This window comes from Tursiops truncatus, chromosome 16 (assembly GCF_011762595.2).
Source record: "Tursiops truncatus isolate mTurTru1 chromosome 16, mTurTru1.mat.Y, whole genome shotgun sequence".
In the NCBI taxonomy this organism is placed as follows: domain Eukaryota; kingdom Metazoa; phylum Chordata; class Mammalia; order Artiodactyla; family Delphinidae; genus Tursiops; species Tursiops truncatus.
This window is the reverse complement of record NC_047049.1, coordinates 17,860,919-17,886,677: the sequence shown is the minus strand read 5'-3', so window position 1 is coordinate 17,886,677 and position 25,759 is coordinate 17,860,919.

Below are 25,759 nucleotides of genomic sequence, written 5' to 3'. Positions count from 1 at the left end.
ACCTTTTCTCATGGTAGCAAACAAAATTCAGCCTCCTACAGAATATTTTATTTCAACTCTTCCTAACTTTCAAACTACTTTAATTGAGAGATAGGTGGAAAAAAAAAAAAAGAACTTATTTTTTATGGAAGAAGATCATGTACCTAACAGATATTTGTTTCTATGCTACTGTACTTGGATGAAAGGAGAGAACAGATAGCAATAATACCACCAGCAATTCTTCATGGGATGCTTGGGCAGCAGCCTGGTCTCCGCCTCTGTCAGCAAAGTCAGGACCTTATCTGAAAATAAGTGTGGAAGCCCTATTTACTCTGCACATCTCGGGGGAATATCCCTGCAAAATTAAAAGCACCATTTGCACCAGGTGCATGCTAAGAATGTAAGTAGTGCTGTTAATTTACTCTAATTAATTAATTACAGTAATGCCCTGATCTACAGGGAATCTCCCTAGAAAGAGAAATGGAACGGGAAGAGGCAGCTCTAACGCTGCTTCATCACTCACGCTGAAGGAAATTCACCCCTAAATGGAAGCTCTAGGAAATCTGGGGCAGGTGAGGAGTTTGAAGAAACTTCCCGGGAGGATCCACATACCAGTGGTTCTCAGCAAGCATCAGAACACCTGGAGGGCTTGTTAGGGCACACACACTGCTGGACCCTCCCGCCAGAGTTCCTAAGTCACTTCTAACAAGTTCCCAGGTGATGCTTGCTGTTGCCTGTCCAGGCACCACACGTAAGCGCTATGGTCCTTGATGAACTGGCCCACGGAGTACGAGGCAGCCAGAGTTGGGTGTAACTTACAGCTCATCTAACTAATTACAAGACCCCATGGAAATACCTTAAGCAGTCAAAGAGACACACCGCTCATCTGTGGATGGGTGACAGTACCACCCCCAGGGCTGCGGTGAAGAGGGGCATTCAGCCTGACACCACGTGTGACCCTCAGCAGGGCACCGAGATGGGGACTGGCTGCAGAAGTAGCAGCAGCAAAGGCAGATTTTTCCTATGCACTCAGTCAAGGGTTCAGCAGTGAAAACCAGGAAAGGACGCAAGTGTACCCTGGCAGTGTTCCCTCTGTGCCCCTTTGGGTCCATCTTTTTAAAGCCCTGTTCTTTAAAAAGAACAATAGTTCTTTTTAATAGTTCTGGGAGCCTGTTCTTAAGACCAGGATAAACTACAACATATAATAATAATGACAGTAACTGACAGCTAGTGAGCACATCCAAGATGCTGGGCGCCACGCCAAGAGAGGTCCCATATTTACAGATAAACTTCCTAACAACTGTACGAGGTAGGAAGCATCATCCCTACAAGGTAACTGAGAGGAAACCAAGTCTCCAATAGGATTAGTAACTCGCCCAAGGCTAGCCCAGCAGTAAGTGGCAGAACTGGGATTCAGACCCGGTTTGGCCTACCTCCTGAGCCCAGGTGCTAGCCACTATGCTGCGGGCTTACTTACGACAGCGATGATATGTGGCCTTGGCTCTGTACTTTCCAGCTCACACAACACTTCTTTTCTCCGTTACTGAGGCTGTCCTCCCACTGCGCTATGAAATATGCAAGGTAAGCATGACTCTGGCCATTTTACAGACTCAGAGAAATACCAGATGGCACAACCAGCGGGGCTCAGAGCTCCACGCTCTGACACCCACTGCGCTGTCTTTTCATTACCTACGGACAAGCCCGGCTGCCATTACTTGTTACGAATCTAACCTTCTCAGGAAGGAGCGGCCGGCTGGTCCCAAGTGTAGGTGATAAATCCTGGTCTCTGTCTCCACGCAGAGAAAGGCTGTCTGGGGATCCAGCTTTAGCAGCAGGGGCCATGGGAAAGCTGGACCAGAGATAAGAGACACTGGGTCTGATTTGTGACTTTGCTACTTCTTACTGTGTGCCTGTGAAGAAATCATTTAAAATCTCTGAAGAACTATAAAAGCCTCAGCAACTTAGTGATTACTTATGGGAATCAGAAAAGATGTAAGAGGGAAAGAGATCTGGCAAAGGGAGTGACGTGGAACCTCACTACCACCCACTCCTCATTCCAGTTTAAGGATCTATTCATATGTGTTAACCAGAGGGTGGGGCTCTAGTCCCTCAAACCAAGAGTAGATTAATAAGTGATCCAGCTCAGAAGTAGTAATGGTTATTAAGAGAAGGGAGAGAAATAAAATTTATGAGCATCTACTGTGTACTGGGCCCTCTGGTAGGGTGCTTCAAATAAATTGGTATATTTAGTTTCATCCTTTTAAAGCACTGTGGGAGTAGTACAGATGTTCCGGTCCTCCAGTTGAGCTTAGTTTAGAGAAGTTACCCAGCTCGACACAAACCTAGAGCTGTCTGTTTCCAATGATCTCTCGTCCCGTAAGAAAACCCATAAAGGTAGGGAGACCCATCTACCAGGGACATGCTGCACTGGCCTCCACCTGCTCTCGAGAGCCCGTTGTATACATCTCTTCTCAACTCTGCTTTCAGTCATTTCATGTCAGTAGCTTGAAACCAGTCAGGGTTGGAGTATTTACACCAAGTAAATCAGCAAATACTACAATGCAGGGCTTCCCTTCCCACCAAGAAGCTTCGCCAGCACATGACCGTCCTCTCCCCCTCTGCATGGCATGCACTAGGGAAGCCAAAGCCTGTATTTCTTTTCAATCAAGGTGGGTCTCCCAGCAGGCAATAAAGAAGTTACTAGGTAATAAACCGCTACTTAATAGTTCTGGGAGGAAAACTAAAGTTGCTTTGAACAAAAATTGTCTTGACTTCAAAGGACTCTGTTCCCTTTCCGTCCTCACTCAATGGATGGTGTTCATTAGCCCCAGAGCCCAAGCAGAGCACTGAGTGTGCCAGGGACATTGTTCTACAGGTTCTGTTTGGCCTCTTCAGACCCCACATTGAGCGTAGAGTATCAGCAGTGTCCTCTTCTCCATCCCAGCCTTAGGGCTCAATAAAGAGGCTGTGGAAATGTCAGGCAGCAAAGACAGAAAGGCATATCTTCACTTCATCTCCAGTACATTCCTTTCTAGGGGTCATAAAGAGGCCCCTCTCTCTGGGCTCCTGGAAACAAAGCAGTCTTTTCAATGTTGATACTGAAAGCCTCTAGGTTTCATGTCTGGTTGGAAGCAGGAAAATTCCTTGGCGGTCGGTCCCTCTTCCATCTCCTTCGGAGTAGGATGATTAAACTAATGAACAGAGGCCTTTACCTTCTCTTGCCTTCACATTGCCCTCCATACTCTGCATGCTGCCTGGTGCTCTCGTTAGGAGCTCGCCTCTGACACTTCTTTCTTAGACCTTCATGGCTATTAGGATACAAGAAATTCTGCTAACAGCCTTTTTTTCCCCCCGCAGTTCCACAGAGCAAAAAATAACTGCCTTTTATGTTTCTTCATTTGATAAAAATAAATAAATGTTTTAAAACAACAGCAACAAAAACCTGTCTCTTGTCTGTCCCACCTTGAAAATGCAAGGCAGCTTATTCTGGTGGAGAGTCCGTTCCTCAGCCTCTCCTGTTACTCTTTTCAAGGATCGCTTGTTTTTTCTGTTTGCTACTAAGCTCTACACTCCGTATGTGGTCTTGAAATCTCATCGCCCTGTCCAGAAGACAAGTGGTCATAGCTCAAGCTCCCAGTGGCCCGGGGGCTACACTGCTGAGAAGCAGAGAAAAAACTTGAGCAGAAGCTGAGCCTGGGGACAAACACCAACCAGAAGCTTAAGGCTCCTGCGACGGGACAAGGGATCTTCAGTTGTGACTGTGAACACACACCTGGAGTTTGAATATTTCCTTTGTTAGTGACGAATAAATAAGAGAGATTAACTTAGAAAACAGAACCTGATTTTAATTCCCTAGTCTAACCTTTCAATGAAAGTTTGCTTTTCATTAAGCAAACATTTTCTGAGGGAAAAATTTTTCTCATGAACAGAGCATACTGCTAGAGGACGCAGAAGATAAAGAGTTAAAAAGTGAGAAGGAATTACCCCCCCACACACAAACAAACAAACACAGAATCCCAGAGGGTGGAACCCAGGAGTCTTTTCTTTTTAAGTTGACCAAATGCATCAATCAGGGTTCTTCAGAGAAACAAAATAGATTATCTATCTATGTATCTATCTACCTACCTACCTACCTATTGAAGAGGGAGAAGGAGGGAGAGAGAGAAAGAGATTTATTTTTTAAACTTGGCTCATGTGATCATGGAGCACGGCAGTGGCTGGCAAGACAGAAATCTGCAGGGTAGGCTGGCAGGCTGAGAATTCAGACCAGAGTTGCTGCTGCAGTCTTGAGTACAGATCTGTGGCCCTGGAAACAAAGGCAGGGTTTCTTGGTACAGTCTTGAGGCAGAATTCTTTCTTCTCTGGTAAACCTCAGCTTTTGCTCTTAAAGCCTTTCAAGCGATTGGATGAAGCCCACGCACATTTTGGAAGATAATCTTCTTTGGTTATAGTTAGCTAATTGTAGATACGAGTTGCATCTACAAAATACCTTTGCAGCAATATCTGACCAAACCACCAGGCTCCACAGCCTAGCCAAGATGGCACATAAAATTAATCGTCACACCAACTGATTCTGTTGGAAAGCCAGAGTTGAGAACCACTGCCTTAGAATAAAGTTATCTTAGACGTAGCTATTAGGATTTTGTGGTGCTTAAAGATAGCTTAAGTTCCTAAGAAATCGGATAACTTGGACCATGAGTCAAAATAATGTTTCTCTGTCCTCCTTCAATTAAAATGTACCTCCTGAGTACTCACTTTGTACCAGTCACTGCTCTGAGCATACTGTAGATTATTCAAGTATAACCCTGCCCTCAATAAGCTCCTATCCTAGTAAGAGAGGATAAAAGCTAGCTGCTTGTGCCAACAGCTCTTAAGACTATGACACTTCTTGCCCCTGGATCTTCCCCAACTGGTTGCTTCTAACCATTTCCACTCCCCTGAATCCTTCACCCCATTCTTCCTTCACTTATATCAGATAAGCTTACCTCCCGTCTTGTTGAAAAGATGGAGGCAAACAAAGGTGAAGTGCTTTTACTCCATAAACTTTTACTATCTACAGGTGGAAGGCATTTCCTGGGCACTCTACATTAAGATTAAGTACGCCCAGAGAAGGAATCATTTGGGTTACTGCCTGTTGGCTGTGATCATGACGTTGCCAATCAATTCAGACATCCCTTCATCTACATATATATTGCCACATAAGAGCATGGGTTGTCTCCACTTGGTTTAGCAATATATGAATCATTATTCTCCAAATAAGTGCTTCCCCAGTAAGTTTTTACGCAAATCCAAATTTATAGTTCCTAACGGATTGAGAACTATAATCCCAAACTGTCTCTGACCCTCATTCATTAATTGTAGCCTAGGAAGATGTTGCTGAATCTCCAGTTGGTAGCAGGCAGGAAATGTCAGATTGTCTGTCATTACAACTATGGCAAATAAGCAATGGGGGAAAAAAAATGCAACCTTCAAAGAGATATACCTAAAAACAACTAGATAAGGGAGAACTATAAACTACTCTACTTGCAAATATTTTATAACATAGACAAACGGATGAATTCTTTGAAAAACAAACTGCCACAACTCACTCAATATGAAATACATAATTTAATTATCCCTATAACTATTAAGAAACCGAATTCATAATTTTAAAACTCCCAAAAAAGAAATTTCCAAAACAGGGTAGTTTGACTGGAGAATTCTATCCAACATTTAAAGAAGGATTGACAATAATTCTACACAATCTCTTCCAAAGAACAGAAGAGTATGTAAATGATATTACTGATAAGGGAGTAACATCCGAAGTAAACACCTCATAACAATTCAATATCAAAAAACAAACAAACAACCTCATTAAAAAATGGTCAAGCAGCGCGTCGGGCCCCCGCGGGGTTGCTGCGGGGTCCCCGGGGACTTGCTCTCAGCCCCGGCCCGTCCCCTGTCACCTGGGGCTGAGCGCGGCAGGTGCCCGGGCGGCGACCTCGCCGTGGGTCTGGTCGGGCGCCCAGCGCGCAGACGCAGAGCACAAGCGGGGAGCCACCGAGCCTCGGGTGGCCTCAGGAGGTGGCAGCAGGGCCCCCCCGCCCCGAGCCTCCAATTTCTGGAGACGACCGCAAGGACCCCACTTGCGGAAGAAGGTCCAGCTGGGAGGAAACGCACTTGCTTGGCCCTATTGCTTTGCTTGTGCAACTGACTTGGCGCTTATTCACATGGCATTTTGGTATGCCAGGAACCAAAAGCGAGATAGTTAAAGGCAGTAAAACTGAAGTCAAATAGGAAGATCATCCATCAGCCAAGAAAGACCTACTGGAGAGAGCAGAGGATGGAAAATAAAGTGAAGCATTGTTTTACCGTAGCAGCAGGTCTTTGAAATTGAACTTAAAAAAAAATGACTGCTCTTACTTCAGAGAACTGCTCTTTTCAGTACCAGCTACATCAAACAAATCAGCCCCTAGATGGTAACTGTTATTCTTTTTTTTTTTTCACATCTTTATTGGAGTATAACTGCTTTACAATGGTGTGTAAGTTTCTGCTTTATAACAAAGTGAATCATCTATACATATACATATATCTACATATCTCCTCCCTCTTGCGTCTCCCTCCCACCCTCCCTCCCTCCCTCCCTATCCTACCCCTCTAGGCAGTCACAAAGCACCCAGCTGATCTCCCTGTGCTATGCAGCTGCTTCCCACTAGCTATCGGTTTTACATTTGGTAGTGTATATATGTCAGTGCCACTCTCTCACTTCCTCCCAGCTTACCCTTCCCCCTCCCCCTGTCCTCAAGTCCATTCTCTACATCTGCATGTTTATTCCTGTCCTGCCCCTAGGTTCTTCATGAGCTTTTTTTTTTTTTCTTAGATTCCATATATATGTGTTAGCATACGGTATTTGTTTTTCTCTCTCTGACTTACTTCACTCTGTATGACGGACTCTACATTCATCCAACTCACTACAAATAACTCAATTTCGTTTCTTTTTATGGCTGAGTAATACTGGCACAAAAACAGAAATACAGATCAATGGAACAGGATAGAAAGCCCAGAGATAAACCCACGCACCTATGGTCAGCTAACGTATGACAAAGGAGGCAAGGATATACAATGGAGAAAAGAAAGTCTCTTCAATAAGTGGTGCTGGGAAAACTGGACAGCTACATGTAAAAGAATGAAATTAGAACACTCCCTAATACCATACACAAAATTAAACTCAAAATGGATTAAAGACCTAAATGTAAGGCCAGACACTATCAAACTCTTAGAGGAAACCATAGGCAGAACACTCTATGACATAAATCACAGCAAGATCCTTTTTGACCCACCTCCTACAGAGATGGAAATAAAAACAAAAATGAACAAATGGGACCTAATGAAACTCAAAATCTTTTGCACAGCAAAGGAAACCATAAGCAAGACCAAAAGACAACCCTCAGAATGGGAGAAAATATTTGCAAATGAAGCAACTGACAAAGGATTAATCTCCAAAATTTACAAGCAGCTCATGAAGCTCAATATCAAAAAAACAAACAACCCAATCCAAAAATGGGCAGAAGACCTAAATAGACATTTCTCCTAAGAAGATATACAGACTGCCAACAAACACATGAAAGGATGCTCAACATCACTAATCATTAGAGAAATGCAAATCAAAACTACAATGAGATATCACCTCACAACAGTCAGAATGGCCGTCATTAAAAATCTACAAACAACAAATGCTGGAGAGGGTGTGGAGAAAAGGGAACCCTCTTGCACTGTTGGTGGGAATGTAAATTGATACAGCCACTATGGAGAACAGTATGCAGGTTCCTTAAAAAACTAAAAATAGAACTACCATACGACCCAGTAATCCCATTACTGGGCATATACTCTGAGAAAACCATAGTTCAAAAAGAGTCATGTACCACAATGTTCATTGCAGCTCTATTTACAATAGCCAGGACATGGAAGCAATCTAAGTGTCCATCGACAGATGAATGGATAAAGAAGACGTAGCACATATATACAATGGTAACTGTTATTCTTCATTATACTTGGGAAAATATTATTAAACATCCTCCCACTAGGAATGAGAAGAAAAAACACCTATCAAAAGAAAAAAAAAAAGGGCAAAAGACCTGAATAGATTTTTTTCCAAAGAAGACATACAGATAGCTAACAGGCACATGAAAACATGCTCCATATCGCTTAACTACTGGAGAAATGCAAAACAATGAGCTATCACCTCACACGTGTCAGAATGACTAGCATCAAAAAGTCTACAAATAACAAATGTTGGCAAGGATGTGGAGAAAAGGGAACGCTTGTACACTGATAGTGGAAATGTAAATTGGTGACAGTGCTATGGAAAACAGTATTGAAGCTCCTCAAAAAACTAAAAATAGAACTCCCATATGACCCAGCAATCCAGTACCGAGTATATATCCAAATAAAATGAAAATACTAACTTGAAAAGATACATGTGCCCCAGTGTTCATAGCAGCATTATTTACAACAGCCAAGGTATGGAAGCAACCCAAGTGTCTACCAATAGGTTAATGGATAAAGAAGATGTAATATAGACACACACTCACACACACAATGGAATACTGTTCAGCCATAAAAAAGAATGAAATTCTGTGATTCGCAACAAAGTGGTTGTACCTAGAGGGTACGTGATTATGCTTAGTGAAGTAAGTCAGACAGAGAAAGACAAATACTGCATGTTATCCCTTGTATGTGTAATCTAAAAAATAAAACAAGTGAACGTACATAACAAAAGGGAAATAGACTCACAGATATAGAAAACAAGCTAGTGGTTACTGGGGGGGGAGGGAAGGGGGAGGGCAAGATAGAGGAATGGGATTGAGAGATACCAATTACTATGTATAAAATAGATAAGCAACAAGGATATATTGTACAGCACAGAGAAAGACAGTCATTATTTTCTAATAACTTTAAATGGAGTAAAACCTAGAAAAATATTGAATCACTATGCTGTACACCTGAAACTAATATTGTAAACAAGTATACTTCAAGCATATACACGTATATACTTGGTCTCTGCCCCTGGTTCGTGACACAGAACCCTTAAAACCTTAGCGATTTCCCGAGTGTTACTAGTAATAGGAGCATCTTACACACAGCTCCTAAATCCCTTGGAATTTCTTGGATAATAGTAGTATCTTTTGGTATAATAAGTTAACTCTTGGTGGTCTCTTGATAGCTTCAGGATGCGGGCTGGTCATCAGAAAGACCAAGCCATGATTAGCAGTGTGGAACTTTCAGTCCCACTCTCCATCCTTCAGGGAGGGAGAGTGACTGGAGATTGAGTTAATTACCCATCATGCCTATGTGATGAAGCATCCATAAAAATCCCTAAACTACAAGATTCAGAGAACTTCCAGGTTGGTGACCGCATCTACATGCTGGGAGGGTGGTGTATCCCTACTCCACAGGGATAGAAGCTCCTCTGCTCAGGATACTTCTAGACCTTGCCCCATGTACGTCTTCATCTTCCCATTAAAATAAACTGGCAAACATAAGTAAAATGCTTCGCTGAGTTTTGTGAGTGGTTCTAGCAAATTATTGAAAACTGAGTAGGGAGTTGTGGGAACCTCTGATTTATAGCGAGTTGGTTAGAAGTACAGATAACAACCTGGGACTTGGAACAATAAGATTGCCCCCACTTGCATCTGAAGTGGGGGCAATCGTATGATTCTGAGCCCTTAACCTGGGGTGTCTGTGCTAATGCTGGGTACTTAGTTCAGAACTAAATTAAACTGTAGGACACCCAGTTGGTGTCTGCAGAGAATTGGAGAATTTCTTGGTGTGGAAAACCCACACATTTAGTTTAAGTAGTTTTCTGTGAGTAGAGAAAGTTTCCTTTACTCTGATATCAAATTCAGGAAAAGACATTATAAGAAAACTACCAATATTGCTCCTGAACATAGATGCAAACCTATAAAATTTTAGCACATTGACTTCAACAATAGCTAAAATGTTAAAACATCATGACTGAGCAGGGTTGATCCCAGGAATGCAAAGATAAGAATCAATCAGTGTAATCTACCATGCTACAGACTAACAAAAAATAAATTATATGATGCTCTCAATAAATCTAGGAAGAAAGCATTCGATAAAATCTAATATCCAGGGCTTCCCTGGTGGTGCAGTGGTTGAGTCTGCCTGCCGATGCAGGGGACATGGGTTCGTGCCCCGGTCCGGGAAGATCCCACATGCCGCGGAGCGGCTAGGCCCGTGAGCCATGGCCGTTGAGCCTGCGCGTCGGGAGCCTGTGCTCCGTAACAGAAGAGGCCACAACAGTGAGAGGCCCGCGTACCGCAAAAAAAAAAAAAAAAAAAAAAATTAGAAAAAAAAAATCTAATATCCATTTCTTATTTTAAAACTCACATAAAACAAAGAGTGGAAGGGAACTTTGTAATTAAAGAGGCTCTATGAAAAACATACAGCTAACATCATACTTTATAATGAAACACTGAATGTTTTCCCCTAAGACCAGGAACAAGGCAAGAATGTCCCCTCTCACCACTTCTATTCAGCACTGTACTAGAGGATCCAGCCACTAAGGCAAGGAAAATAAATAAAACTCATTCATACTGGAAAGCAAAAAATAAAACTGTCTCTATTTGCAGACGATAAGGTCATCTATAAAGTCCTATGGAATGTGCAAAAAAGCTATTATAAGTTTGCTCACAAGGTTTCCAGACTCAAGATCAATAATAAAACTCAATCATATTTCTATTATCTACCCTTAAACAACCATAAATTGAAATTAAAAATCAATGCTACTTACAATAGCATCAAACTATAACATATATGGTAATAAACCAGATAAAAGATATGTAAGGCCTACATACTGAAAACTAAAAACCCACAAAAAAATGCTATGTAAAGTTAAAGAAACCCTGAATAAATGGATATTATAACATTTCAGAAGATTTAACACTGTTTAGACATTCATTCACCCAAAATTGATTCCATGCAATCTTAAGCAAAATGCCTGCAGACTTTTGATGTAGACATTGACAAGCTGCTTTTAAAATTTGTGTGAAAATGCAATGAACAAAGCAACCATGATGAACAAGGACAAATTTGGAGAACAAGAACTACCTGATTTCAGACTTATCATAAATCTGCAATAATCAACATATAGTGTGGTACTGGAGCAAAAGTGTGTACACACACACACACAATCAGTTGACTTTTGACAAAGGTGCAAAGGTACCCAATGAAGAAAGGGTAGTCTTTTCAGAGAATGATGCTGAAAATTGGATATCAATAAGGAAAGAAAAGTTAAATCCATACTCCATATCATATACGATATTTGCTCAAAATAGAACATAAAACTATAACATTCTTAGAAAACATAGAATACAATATTTATGAACAATGAATGGGTGAAGCAAAGATTTCTTTCACACACCACCAAAAGTTCAATCCATAAAAGAAACATTTGATAAATTGGACTTCATCAAATTAAGAACTTCTGCTCTTAAAAAAAACAAAACAAACAAACAAACAAAACACTGTTAAGCAACTAAAAAATGTGGCATAGGCTAGCAGAAAATCTGTCAGTCACATAGCTGACAAAGGACATGTGTCTAGAATATAAAAAGAACTCACACAACTTAAAACCCAATAAAAAAAGGACAAGGGCTTCCCTGGTGGCGCAGTGGTTGGGAGTCCGCCTGCCGATGCAGGGGACGTGGGTTCGTGCCCCGATCCGAGAAGATCCCATGTGCCGCGGAGCGGCTGGGCCCGTGAGCCATGGCCGCTGAGCCTGTGCGTCACAAGCCTGTGCTCCACAACGGGAGAGGCCACAGCAGTGAGAGGCCCGCATACCGCAAAAAACAAAAAACAAAACAAAACAAAAAAAGGACAAATATTTGAACACTTTCCCAAAGAAGATTTCAGATTGCAATCAAACACATGAAAAGATACTCAGCATCATTTGTCATTAGGAAAACAAATTAAAACCACAATCAGATGCTACTATATACTACATACCTACTAGAACATCTAAAATTCAAATGACTGACAATATTGAATGTTGATGAAGCTGAGGAGTAGCTAGAACTCTCATATACTTCCGATAAAAATGTAAAATGATACAACCACTTTGGAAAACAGTTTGGCTGTGTTTTAAGAAGTTACACATGTGCCCGTATATCAGATCTACACATTCCGCTCCTAGAGATTTCCCAAGAGAAATAAAAGCATATGTCCATGCAAAGACATATTAATTTGTAATAATCTCAAACTGAAAAAACCCAAAGGTCCATAGACAGGTGAATGGATAAACAAATAGTGGTATGTCCATACAATGTAATATTACAATGAAAAGGAATGAGCTCAACATGGATGAACCTCAAAATAATTATGGTGAATGAAAGAAGCCAGATTAAAAAAAAGAGTATGTTCTTTATGATTCCATTTATTAAAAATTCTGGAAAAATCAAACTGATGTGTAGTGACAGGAAGCAAATCAGTGGTTGCCTTGGGGTAGACAGACAGGAGAGAGGAATCACAAAGGGGGAAGACAAAGCTTGAGGATAGTACGTATGTCCATTATTTTGATTGTGGTGATGGGTTAATGAATGTAAATATATGTCAAAACTTGTCAAATTTTACATTTTACCTATGGGCAGATGCCAATTATACCTCAATAATCTGTTAAAAATGGAAATCAAAATTAAAATTAAAATGTATTTTAAATGAATGGCAATGTGAGCATTAAATATTACACCCACTGAATGAGACCAAAGCTGTATTCATAGGAAAATAAATAGCCATAAGTATTTACGTTCAGGGGACAAAACAAATTGGAAACAAATGAATTATTCATTCAACACTGAAAGCTAAAAATGTAAAGTAAATAGAAATAAGGACTTAATAAGAATGAAAGCATACATAAATAATATAAAATGCCAAGCCAAAAACGTCTCATTTGATTAAAAAATTGCTTTTTGTTTTTAAAACCAATGAATTGATCAAACTTGTAGGATATCTGCTTGGGGCAAAAAAAAGAAAGAAGGCACAAAATCTGGGAATGGAAAGGATAGTCATAACTACTAATATACAGAAGGTTTTCAAAAGTGTATACTACATAACATTATAAAAATACATTTGAAAAATCTCGATTAAGATAACAGATTTTCTAGAAAAATATAAATTACAAATTTAACTCAAGAAACCAGTAGCTACACAAGTATTTTAAAAGTAGTCAATTTTCTCTTGTTACCACACCTAAGTTGTTTCCCTAGTTACCTCTTCAAAACCTTCAAGACAGCTAATTCCTATGTTATAAACTCTTAAAGAATAGAAAAACTCAGAAAATTTGCCAACTCAATCTAAAAGCCCAGTTTAACTCTGTACTTATTACACATAGAGACAAAACAAAAGTAGGTCAATCTCACTTATATTTATAGATTTCTCATCCTAAATAAATATTAGCAAATCTAATCTAGTGGTGTATTAAAGAAAAATAAATTATAACTATTATGTCCCAATAATGCAAGGATGCGTAACATTAGGAAATCTACTATATGAAGATTTCAACTAGCTAATTAAAGTATAAGAACAATATGATCACTTTAATAAAAAGGTGCTAGAAAACTTTAATAAAATTTCATACTTTGTGTTTGCAAATCAACAAACCTCTCAATAAGCTTAGATTGATAAAATATCTATAGATATTTTCCTTAGACTGATAAAATACCTATAAAAAACTAAGTCAACATTTTTTTTAAAGGTGAAACATTACTAAAAACATTTTCATAGAAGAATTAAGATAAGAACACCCACTATTACACTTGCTAATCAACACTGAACTGGAGAATGAGTAAATGAATTAAGAATAGAAAAAAATAAAATGTATAAACAGTGAAAAGAAGAGATAAAGCTGTCATTGCTTTCATCTACATAGAAATCCAACAAAAACCACTGGCCAAATATTATTACTAATAGGAAAGCTCTGGGAGTTGACTGAATTGAATACCAACAAAAGGCCAGAAATAATCTTCTAGAAAATGGCATAGTGGGAAAAAACATCACAAAATACAGTAAAACATGAGAGAAAAAAAAAAAATCAACAAGAAATATGCAAAACAGGAAGGAAACAATTTTTAAAAAATTGTACAAGCTCAAATAACCCCAAATGCATGGAAAGATAGGTCATTTTCCTGCCTGAAAAGTTTTAAAGATATCATTTCTAGTTAAATTAATCAATCACAACAAAACTCTGAAATGATTTATGATTCTAAAATTATGAAGAATGTAAAATGCACAGGAATGAGAAAGATCTTTTTATAAAACAATGAGAGGGTTTAGAATCATCAAATATAAAGACATTGACAAATAGAGCAATAGAACAGATTGGAGAGTACAGAAACAGATCCATATTGTATTAAATTGATTCATAGTGTTGAGGCTATGTGTTTCCCGAGATTCAATCAGACCTGCCTACTCCCCATGTCTGGACTTCTTGCTCAGTGGAGACCCTGGGGTCCCCAGCCATCACTTATCCTCTAATACTGATGGGTCTCTCATTTTCCCTGAGAGACTTAAGGTTGGGTTCCATCATGGCATCATTGTGCCTGCTGAAGTGGGGTCCCAGTCACTTCAGTGCCCAGGCCCGACCCTATCATATCCACAGCTGCTCTGATTTCCTTGGAAGCTGGGAGACGGGTGATAGTGTGAAAAATTAACAAACAGAAACCTCAATTAAATAGAACTGAGAGACAAGAAGAGGGAGCGCTCATGCCCTACAATGATAGCAGAGCCCAAGAGGAAGACTTCCTTCTCTTTCCTGGCAAGAACACAGCCCATGAGAGACGATCACAACTCAGCTAATGCAAAACCATGGACTCTTTGTTTACTAAAGCCCTCCCAACTTCCTTTTTCCCTCTATAAAATAGTGCTCCTTTCCATTTTTACTGGGGACTTGCACCGAGCTCACCATGGTTGCAGACCCAGAATTACAATTCTTTGCTGAGCCCGAATTTTTTGCTGGAGAAATAACTGGCAGTCTATTGGTTTTAGGTCAACAGTGGTTAATAATAACTGGAAAGTGCTTCCAAGTTAACTAGATTGGGGCAAAATTTGACCAATGAGAGATATATAGGGGACAAGATTAAGAAAGAAGACTGTACATAGATTTCTCATTCCTCCCCCTGCCCCCACCCCGACTCAACAGACTATACCAAAACACAGTGATTACATATGGCCTTGCCAGCCCCGAAGGACTGAGAAATTAGCTATGGTTTTGTTTTTGGTTTTTTTTTTTTTTTTTAAGGCTGTGGTCAGTTCAGTAACTAACCATTTTGTATTTACTCCCTCTTCTTCACTCTCTCACTCTTCTTTTTTTAATTGGAGTAGAATTGCTTTACAATGTTGTGTTAGTTTCTGCTGTACAATGAAGTGAATCAGCTATACATATACATATATCCCCATATCCCCTCCCTCTTGCATCTCCCTCCCACCCTCCCTATCCCACCCCTCTAGGCGGTCACAGAGGCCATAGCTGCACTCCCTGTGCTATACCACAGGTTCCCACTAGCAATCTATTTTACACATGGTAGTGTATTTATGTCAAACCTAATCTCCCAATTCATCCCACCTTCTCCTTCCCCACCTGGGTCCATGCATCCATTCTCTATGTCTGAGTCTTTATTCCTGCCCTGCAAATAGGTTCATCTGTACCATTTTTCTAGATTCCACATATATGCGTTAATATACAATATATGTTTTTTCTCTTTCTGACTTACTTCACTCTGTATAACAGACTCTATGTCCATCCACATCTCTACAAATGACCCAGTTTCCTTTTTTATGGCTGAGTAATATTCTATTGTATATATGTACCACATCGTCTTTATTTCCTCACATTCTGGGGGGGCATGGCTTGCATCCTCTACTAAATCATCTTCATATAGTCTTTGCCTCAAGCTGTATTTTCTAGGGAACTCAAGCAAAGATACAAACATAATATGGAAATTTTGCGTATAATAATCGTGACATTTCAAGTAGTTGGGATAACATTGACTATTCAATAATTGAATATGAATTGGCAACAACTGGCTATTAATTTGGGGAAAATAAGTTAGCTTCCTGCCTTACACAAAAATAAGTTTGATACGAATTAAAGATCTACATACAAAAGACAAAACTATAGGATATAAGAAGAAAATATAGAAAAATATTTCTTATCCTACTCCATACAGAGAGGGTTTTTTGGTTGTTGTTGTTCGCTTGTTTGTCTGGTTTTTAGCAAAACACAAAATTCAGGCATCAAAAAGAACAGGATTTAAGCCCCACCCATCCAAATGTAAAACTTTTGTAAGAAAAAAGACAACAGAGAGAAGGTTAACGCCAAGGCGATGACTAGGAGAATATATTTACAACATTTAAAACAGTGTGTAAAATCAGAAAAGGCTCCTGCAAATTAATATAAATAATACAGATATCCTACTTGACACATCAGCCCATAGTCAAGAGTCAGCCCGGAAACCAGAAACACGTTAAGTATTTCAAACAGGGGACTTCATACAGGAAATTGGTTACCCAAGTGTTGGAGGGCTGAAGGAACGAAGAGACAACACTGAGGTAACCTAGATAAAATAACTGTAGGAAGCAGCTATCTCTTCTAGAGCTGGAGGCACAAGAAAATAAAGAGGTAGGGTGACCAGAACCTGAAGTTGTGGGGGAGTGATGTGACTTGTTCTCAGGAGGCTGAAAGAGGCTGGCAGCTGGAGTTAATTACTGCTGGTGGAGCAATATAACATTGCCATTGCCCCAATCTCTTAGGCTAACAGGGAGAGGAAGAGAAGTCAGTCTCTTCTCCCTCTCTCCCATCTTCCAACTTCCCTCTAATATAGACTCCATCCTACTGACAGACCCAAGGAATCAAGGATGACAGAGACGTCTGGTTTGCAGAGTTACAGCTCCAGCACACAGAGCAGAATACGGAAGGATGGATTTGGAGCTGAGATACAACAGGTAAATAACCAGCAGAGCTATGCATAATTAATTCCCAAAAGAAGAAATCAAATGGCCAAAAAGATTTTGAAAAACTTGTTTTCTCCTCACTAGTGGCCAAGTGAATGCAAATTGAAACAACGATACCATTATCCTACCATCAAAAATATAGAGTGATAACACCCAGTATCGGCAAAGCGGGGGGAAATGGGTCACCTCTTAGACTTTGATGCATGGGCATGTTGTCCTTGCCCTTTGGAGGCACTGGCAGCATCTATCAATGTTTAAAATAGGCATACCCTTCAGACTGGGAAATACTGGCCATGTGCACAAAATGCGGCATCATTTGTAAAAGCAACAGTAGCAACACCAACTATGACAACAACAAAAACCCTTAAACGTTCTCCTGTTGAAGAACGATACAACCTCAAAGCATAAATAGTGATTACTCTGGGAAGGGAACAGAGCTGGGAGGGTAGAGTATGGGGAAAGGGAAGCTTTTACTTTTTAATCTAGATACATATCTACTGTTTAAAAAGTCTTATAAGAATATAGACTCATGCTCTGCAATTAGAGATGAATCTTTAGTACTGAAATATTTTTAATGTTTTCATTACTTTTAATATATTTATTTAAAATAACATTAATGGTAAATTGCTAAATTTGCAATCAAGTACTTTTTAGTAGGACATGTCCTCTTGAATGAGAGAAAAGTGACACTATAGCCAGTGCTGGGTGTGCCCATCAGAGAGGCGTCATGAGTGTCATCCAGCCTGTAGCTCATGGAGGCAAGTGGCCCGAGGACCACTGCATTGTACTCCACTTCCGAGACTCAGAATTTCTATGTGACTAAGTCTTGGTTTTTATTTTACCTTCAAGGTTCAGAAAGGCATTTGTCATTGTCCCAATCTCTTAGAATTATCTTCAGAGTATTGGATATATTGAAAACTACAAAAAGTAGAAAAAGACTAAGTGACATAGAGTTGAACTGTGGTGGTGACACAGCACAAATATTTATTATACAGAAACTGCAAGGAAGAAAACCCCAAAGGCCAGCTTTTCATTGTTCATTTTATTTTCTTTCAAAAGATCTCCAGTGAATTTTTTTCCCCAGATCTGGAGCTATAGGCCTTGTTCCTAATTTTCCTATTTAAATCATTAAGATTTCTCTATTTAAAATCCTTAAGGATTAAGTAAAAACCCCTATCATTCCTGCTCCTTTAATTCAAGAATAAAGCAATTTTAACTCAAGACGCTCTCCTGAAATCAAACATATGGTTCACAAATTGAATTTCTCAGAAAGATCTAAATGAGTTGAGAGAAGAGGTCGTGACATCAGACATACTGGAATGAAAATCTTGTTCACTACCACGGCTACCATAATGTGGTTAAGAAAAAAAAAGAACATGACAGAAAGGGAAGCCAACACAGACTTTTATTTCTATCCAAAGATACAACAAGGTAAGAGCCCATAATACAAACCCCCAGATTCTCACTCTTAATTATTTCCAATCCTCTTGTTCCTGCATCACACAGAAGCAATGCAGACAAAGAAAAGAGCACTGGACTAGGAGGGGGATATGACTTGTGGCCCTGAGCTGATCTTTTAGCAGTGCAACATTGGATACTTCACTTAACCTTTCTGAGAGCTTTAGTTCCCTCGTTTATAAAATGGGAACCATATCTGTCTTTCCAAATCACAAAGTGTTATATTTCAAATCAAAGCCACAAGGCTTAAAATGTTTCTGCATTTATCATTGCTATTACTTCCTTGCCACGGCCTTAGTAACTGAGTTGTCCCATCAGTTGAGCTAACTGTCTGCTCACCAAGGTTGATCGTCTCCTGGTGGAGCTGAAGTTATGACCTCACAATGGTTCACAGTTTCTCACCCCTTGAAAACCATGATAGGCTATTCCAACTACTCATAACGAATAATTCCAATGTAAAAATTCCTGATCCTTTAAGGCTAAGCATCTTGCTGCAAAACATTTCTTTATAAGGAGGTTTTGTTGGTGTTAGAATGTCTCAAAAGTAAAATTCCCAAGTTTGTTCCTTACACACTAATCTCATAAAATGCTTGTGGGGGGGGGGGGCGTTGGGGTAGGAGGGGAGACAATCCTAATTAAGTCTGGGAATAATCCACACTAAATCCCCTCCCTTTGAGATTCACAATAAATATCAGCATATTAAAGAATCCGAGAAGTAGATACCTGTGTAATTTTCAACTCAAGACTTTCCAAATTTCTTTGACTAAGGAGGCCATTTGATGTATTGGTTCCCTGAGAAGTGGAACTAAGATAAGGATTTGAATGCAAATAGTTTATTTATTAAGGAAGTGAGGAAGTGAAACGGGATGGAGAAGGATACCAACATAGAGTGCGTTAACAGGCAAGTTACCTCTATTGATCCCGTTGGGGACTTCTAGGTGACAGTGTTGAACATACCTCAGAGTTGTGCCACCTAAGAGGCAAAGAAGCTGAGGTTTTCATCTACCAACTCCCTTCCATCCTTGGCCAAAGGCTAATCCCAGGGCCATCAACTCCTCAGCGCCTCTACTGTCCTGCAGCTGGTTTGAGTTCAGAGAAAGCCCTTGGGAGAAGAGTTCTAAGAGCTTGCAGGAGGAAGCCAGCAGAGCTCCTGAAACAGTGTCTACCAAGAAGAGATGAGTGACTACTGCCAGCATCCCATACATCGTGTGACAAGGTGACATCGGCACCTCGTGGAACTAAAATCCCACGGCCTACACTTTGGAGAATAGATTTGAAGAACGGTAAATTCTGATGACACCCATTTGGGTGGTTCTCTTTTCTGTTAGGTTAAAGGTTAAGGAGAAGAAAATGATGAAAAGAAGAGACAGAGGACACCAAATATGACTGAGAGAGCCCTGTTGCCCTTCTAACCTCTGATGGTACCTGGTCTCATTTCTATCAGGACTTATTGCAATGATTATGACCTTTAACTGTCTGTTTTCCTCTCACTCAACAAACATGTGCCATGTTCTAGGCTGGTAACATAAAATCCTATAATCCATATTCTATAATAAAGAAAGCAAAAGAGACAGAAGCATTTTTCTTAGTGGAGGCTGAGACGTTGGATCCATCAAGACTCCCTCCCCAAAGGTACCGATTCATATTTTAAAGATTTGGGTCTTCAAATTAACAGCCAGTCTAGAAAATGACAGAACTCATCCATCCAGAGGAATCATCACTTATCAAGTCACTACTACTGCGTCTGTGCAGAAACTTTAAAAACGCCCGTGATATTTAAGCCTGCCAAACAACTCATAGGGAAGAATATGGGGGAGGTGGGCAGAGGTAACCCTAACATGAGAACATTGGTACCAGGTTGAATGTCCAGCAGTAATTTGCCAAGAACAGATCAATAGTGAATAACTAGTTTAACATCGTGAACCATGAAGTAACAATTGAATTATGGAAGTAAAACCTGGAGAGTTTTTCTCAGATATTGTTGATAAACAGCAGATTTCCAGTTACCCTATTTCTCAATATATGCACATTCTTTTGATCCAGTTAAATACTGAAGTCTGGCCAGGTTAAGAAGCATAGCTAGACTTCAAATAAGTAAGCTTAATAAGAAGATATCACCACTTTGTACCTACATAACTCAGTTCATTCAGTCATTCATTGAGGAAATATATGACTGTCTTTCTTCGTGTCAACACAAGACAAAATCATTGCCTTCAAGGAGCTTACGTTCTCTTGAAAGTAACAGAGGCAATTGTCATTCAGGATGCTAAATGCCATAATAAGGGATTTCTGGATGGGCTGGAAGAGAACATAAGGCAGGCATCCACCCAGTCCTTAGGGGTGAGTCGGGATTTCTAAGAGGAGATATTAAGGCAAGTAGGACTTTCAAGGTGCGAGAAGAAAATTGTTGAAGTGGTTAGAATGAAGGTTTTAACCAGCTGATGCACATCAGGGGGTACCCGAGACGAGATAACTCTGAATCAAAGCAGAGTTGGAGCTCTATAAGGGTAAGTAGCAGAGAGAGATGTGTCTGTGTAGTGTTTGCCTTTAACTGCTGCGAAACTTGCAGTTAGAACAGTGGGCGATGGTTCTAGTTTTCGTGCCCCTTGCTCAGGATCATCTGAGCACTACTCTTCTGATAACTGTCAGAACATTACTTTCAAAAACTGTTTTAGCAAGTCTTGCAGTTTTTTCAATTAGCTAAGGTTCAGGGGCAGGGAAGATAGCCCAAAAAAAGGTGGAGGGCTTCCCTGGTGGCGCAGTGGTTGAGAGTCCGCCTGCCGATGCAGGGGACACGGGTTCATGCCCCGGTCCGGGAAGATCCCACGTGCCGCGGAGCGGCTGGGCCCGTGAGCCATGGCCGCTGAGCCTGCGCGTCCGGAGCCTGTGCTCCGCAACGGGAGAGGCCACAGCAGGGAGAGGCCCGCGTACCGCAAAAAAAAAAAAGGTGGAAAGGGGAACATTAGGAAAAAAAAAAAAGGCAAGGGTTGAAGGCAAGAGAAACCGGAGTTCCTCTGTGACATGTATTTCTTTTCCTTTTATAAAAAAGACTCTTATTAATGGCATGGACCTCATTTTCTTCACCTTTAAAGAAAAAACAGGAAGGGAACATCTATACATACAAAATGCTTAGTTAGGTTTCCCAAGAGTTCAGCAGGGGGTGGTTTCATAAGAGTCCCTTCAGCCAATGAACACTCAGGCCTTCAGTGGTTGCACGAAGGCCATAATGTTAATATTCAAATGTTGAAGGAAAGACTTTTAAAAGAATTGGTGTTATCTTCGGATATTTATATTTGGCCATGGGCAGGTAACATTGCACTCTCAGGATTTTCTTCTTTGAACTCATTAAGTGTTTTACCTGAGAGGAACAAAATTGGTAAATATGTTTACAATGAAATATGAATACATACATAACATGTATTCGTATGTTATTAATAAGCCTTAAGATCTGCTAGAATGAGCATGATATGTGCCAGGTTCTGCCAGCCGAGATAAAAGACTCAAACATGGTTTGATATTCTCAGAAGACACAGTCTGTACTCAAGCTGTTGTTTCTAACACTGTGAATAATCACAAATATAACTACACATACTGACGGCAAAATTTCTGAGCAAAGGCGGTAGTAAAAACTCCTCACAATTCAATGGCTTCACCAATAGTAATTTTTATGTTGGAAGAGGTTAGAAACTAAGATATTTTCTTGAGCAAAGCACTTCTCCTTTCTGTGCAAGGGACCTCATATCTTCATCTGAGCCATGTGGACACAGAAAGGGATCATGGGGAGGGGCAATTTCTTCTTAAACATTTCAACCATGTGTGGCTCTTGTGCCAGGTAGCTGCATGGACATGGTTTCAGCTCTGGACCTCCTGGCTTGATTTCACAGACAAACTCCTTACTGCCAATTGGCGTTTTCCCCACTTCATGACATTCAAAGTCTTACCTGAGGGCCAAAAATTGGGATGTAGGGAGGAGAAAAATGGAAAGGGGGAAACGTAACCAATTTCTCATGAATAAGTGCAGTGCTTCTGGGCCCAGAGACCTAGGTATTCTTGGGTATTAGAGAAAGGAAGCCTCCATTTTTATTGTTTATAGCAGAATCATGGAGAAGGAAGATGGATTACAATAAAAAGAGATGGTCTAGAAACAAAGGAAACTAGCCTGGTAATAGCTCAAACAATTGGTTTTGTATTTGAAAACTAAAGGACACAAAAACTAAGAAAACAGCAGACATCAAAAGAACTTGAGAAACTGAAAACCCTCACAATATAATCTATTCTAACTTTCTAAACCTTTGCAAGTAGATCCCACTATGATTCGCAGCCTGGTGATTCCAATGAACATACTAACACAAAGAGTGGTCCTAGAGAATTCACTGGAAGAGGCTCAACCAACCCACTGCATCTCTATATACTGCAGATACACCCACTTCTATTCTTGCGCCATTTTGACATTAAACTATTTGCAAAATTTAAACCATAAATAAGTACTACACCTACTAATAGATTTATAAGGACAACTGTGACCTAGACACTAATCATTAGAAAACAATTTTAGAGTGAGCAGTTAACCAACCATTATTTCCAAAGGTTTGCAAACGAAATATTCTTTTGAAATGAAAAGAGTGTTTTGATGTTCTTATTGTTTTAGGTGCGTTGTTGTTTAGGTTCGTTTTGTTTTGCTATTCAAAAATTTTCAGCACGTAGCCTTGTCCTGAAGATACCCATTTTTGTCACGTTTCCAAAACTGTTGCTTATTTCCTTAGCACCAAAGGGCACAGTTTTACCTCTTTACATCCTAAACTCTCCAATAAAAAAATAATTCTTAGGTTTTCCATAGACGGTTTCACAACCAAGAAGGAATAAATGTAAGTGGAAAGAGCCCTGACACAGCCTCCTTTGCTCTGCTCACCCGCTTCTTGTACTACTCTCTGAAGTGCCCAATCTCTGCACATCCGCAGCTCTTTTTCCTTCTGAAAACCGAAACCATTTACCCCACATGGTTTACCTTTTCTGCATTAACATGACTTTACGACACCGTTGTTTCCATCAATACAGCTTTACCATTCCAGGAGACCCTTGCCCGGGCAAATCATTTGTTTGTGATTATCATACTGTGATACTCACATAATTCTAATCAAACTGCACATTGAAAGACCTGCCTGGTAAAGAGCCCCTTTCCCGTAACTCCTCATAACTGTCTACTTTACAGATTTTATTTAAATGACTTACTTTGGATCATTGGCATGAAGGGCTTTCCCCAACTCATAACTTGGTAGAATGAGCACTGGACTAGGAATCAAGGGCGTTGAATCTTGGCTTTCGCTCTGCCATAAGAGACCCTGTAAACTTGAAGCAGTCTTCGTTTTATTTTGCTCATTTGAAAAAGGCAAGAGTTCACTTATTCCACATGTATGTGTCGACTGAAAAAAAAAAAAAAAGTACAACCTAACAGTTGAAAGTTATGTTTCATTTGGCGGACAAAACTGAGGACTTAAGCCTGGGACACAGCATCTCAGATAACTCTGAGGGACTGCTCCGAAGAGGCAAGGAAGGGGAGCCAGGATATACAGGAGTTTTTGCAACAAAGACCAGGTAGTCAGAACATCAAAAGGTTACTGTTAATTAAAGAAAACTAGATATCTCAAGTTAAGGAATTTAATGCTTTTCTACGTATGGAAGATGCAAAGTCTGGGCTCACTGAGATCATTCCTTTGATAGGCACCTCAGCTATCTGGGGCCAGTATCCTGTGCTTCTCATCCTGAGTGTCCTCAGGGTGAACCGTTGGGAGAGCCTGCACCGGCTGACTGCTAGATAGGGGGGCATCCTCCTCATCCTGAGTTCCCTCCGGGCTCACTATTGGGTAGCTGTAATGTGATGGCTTGGTGGCTGCAAGATCCTTTGTTTACTCATGTGGCAGGCGATATTTTTCATTCACAATGCTGTGCGTGTATAATCTGCTATACCAGGCATAATGAGATATTTCCAGCTCTCAGTTTCTATCATTTCTATAAGATTCAGAACCTAACAAGGGTCACAACAGAGTCAACGACATACTGACCTCTCAGGACCATTACATTGCTTCACTGCATCGTATACTCCAGTATCTCTCAACATGACAATTCTAAAAGTCATACCCCTATTACGCTTAGATCCCCCAAGTGAATTAATTTGCAGCCTGCTGGTTAAGTTTTGGATACCATTTATAGAACATACAGAGCAAAAGAAAAATAAAAGAAAATTAAGACAGATTCCAGCCACCAGCAGGACATGTTTTATTCAGTATTTTAGTAATTTTCCTGTTAATTAATGCTTGTTCTTCTACTTTTAGTGAAACAAAGAAGTTCTAAAAGTTTTAATTCCTTGCAGAGGAAGTGCGTTATGTCCTGGAGATTTGGCTGCTATAATGCTCTTCCTAAACTTTTTCTTCATGTATAAAAAGTTGCCAGCATTAAGAATTTTTAACAGCTGAAGCCCTTAGGGACAGAAAAAGTAGAACATTCAGGCTGAGTATGAGGCAAAAATCTAGTTAGAAATTGCCTAAGAGAATTAAGACAAATAGAAACTGCTTAAGTCCTCCCATAGACATTTAAAAATAAAATCAGCCTAAAATGACCCAGTTAGATACCTACTCCACCCAGGATGGCTTGCTAGTTGTGACTTTATATCTAACACATGTTAGTTGATAAATGGCTGCACCACAAGTTAAGAGACACAGGTTCAAACCTTTTTCTCAGACACTAACTAGCGTTAGTGTCTCTATGGTAAAACCTCTGTTTCCTCATTTAAGAAGCAGGAGCAATAAAACACATCCTGCCTACTAGTTGGGAAATGAAACATATGTAAAAATGCTCCAATATTTTAAAATGTCATTTCATTATAAGGAGATACCATGAACTTCCAGGCATCACCTGTCTAAGCTAGTCAAGTAATGAGTCAGAATCAGGTTTGTGCCTAGAAATGTTGGCATCTGCAGTAGACCTTGTGGTTGACCCCCCATCATCCAGTTTATACCAGACAATTAACCTGAGCTAAGCCAATCATGCTAACCCAGCCCCTTGCCAGCGGTGCAGGGATGGGAGGCAGACTGGGCAAGTGTGGGCCAAAGACACAAAGGGAGAGGCAGACTCAGGAATAAGAAAATAAACTAGTCCATTTCCCCCATTAGACATACGTAGAGAAGTGCACTGCCCCAGCCGCTGCTGGCAGCCACTTTGTTCTCATAAGGTGAAGCAGAGACAGGAGGTGGGATATTTGTAAGGAACCTGTGCGCATGAGTGCCACTGAGTTACTAAATCGACCAATCCTGAGACCTGCTCT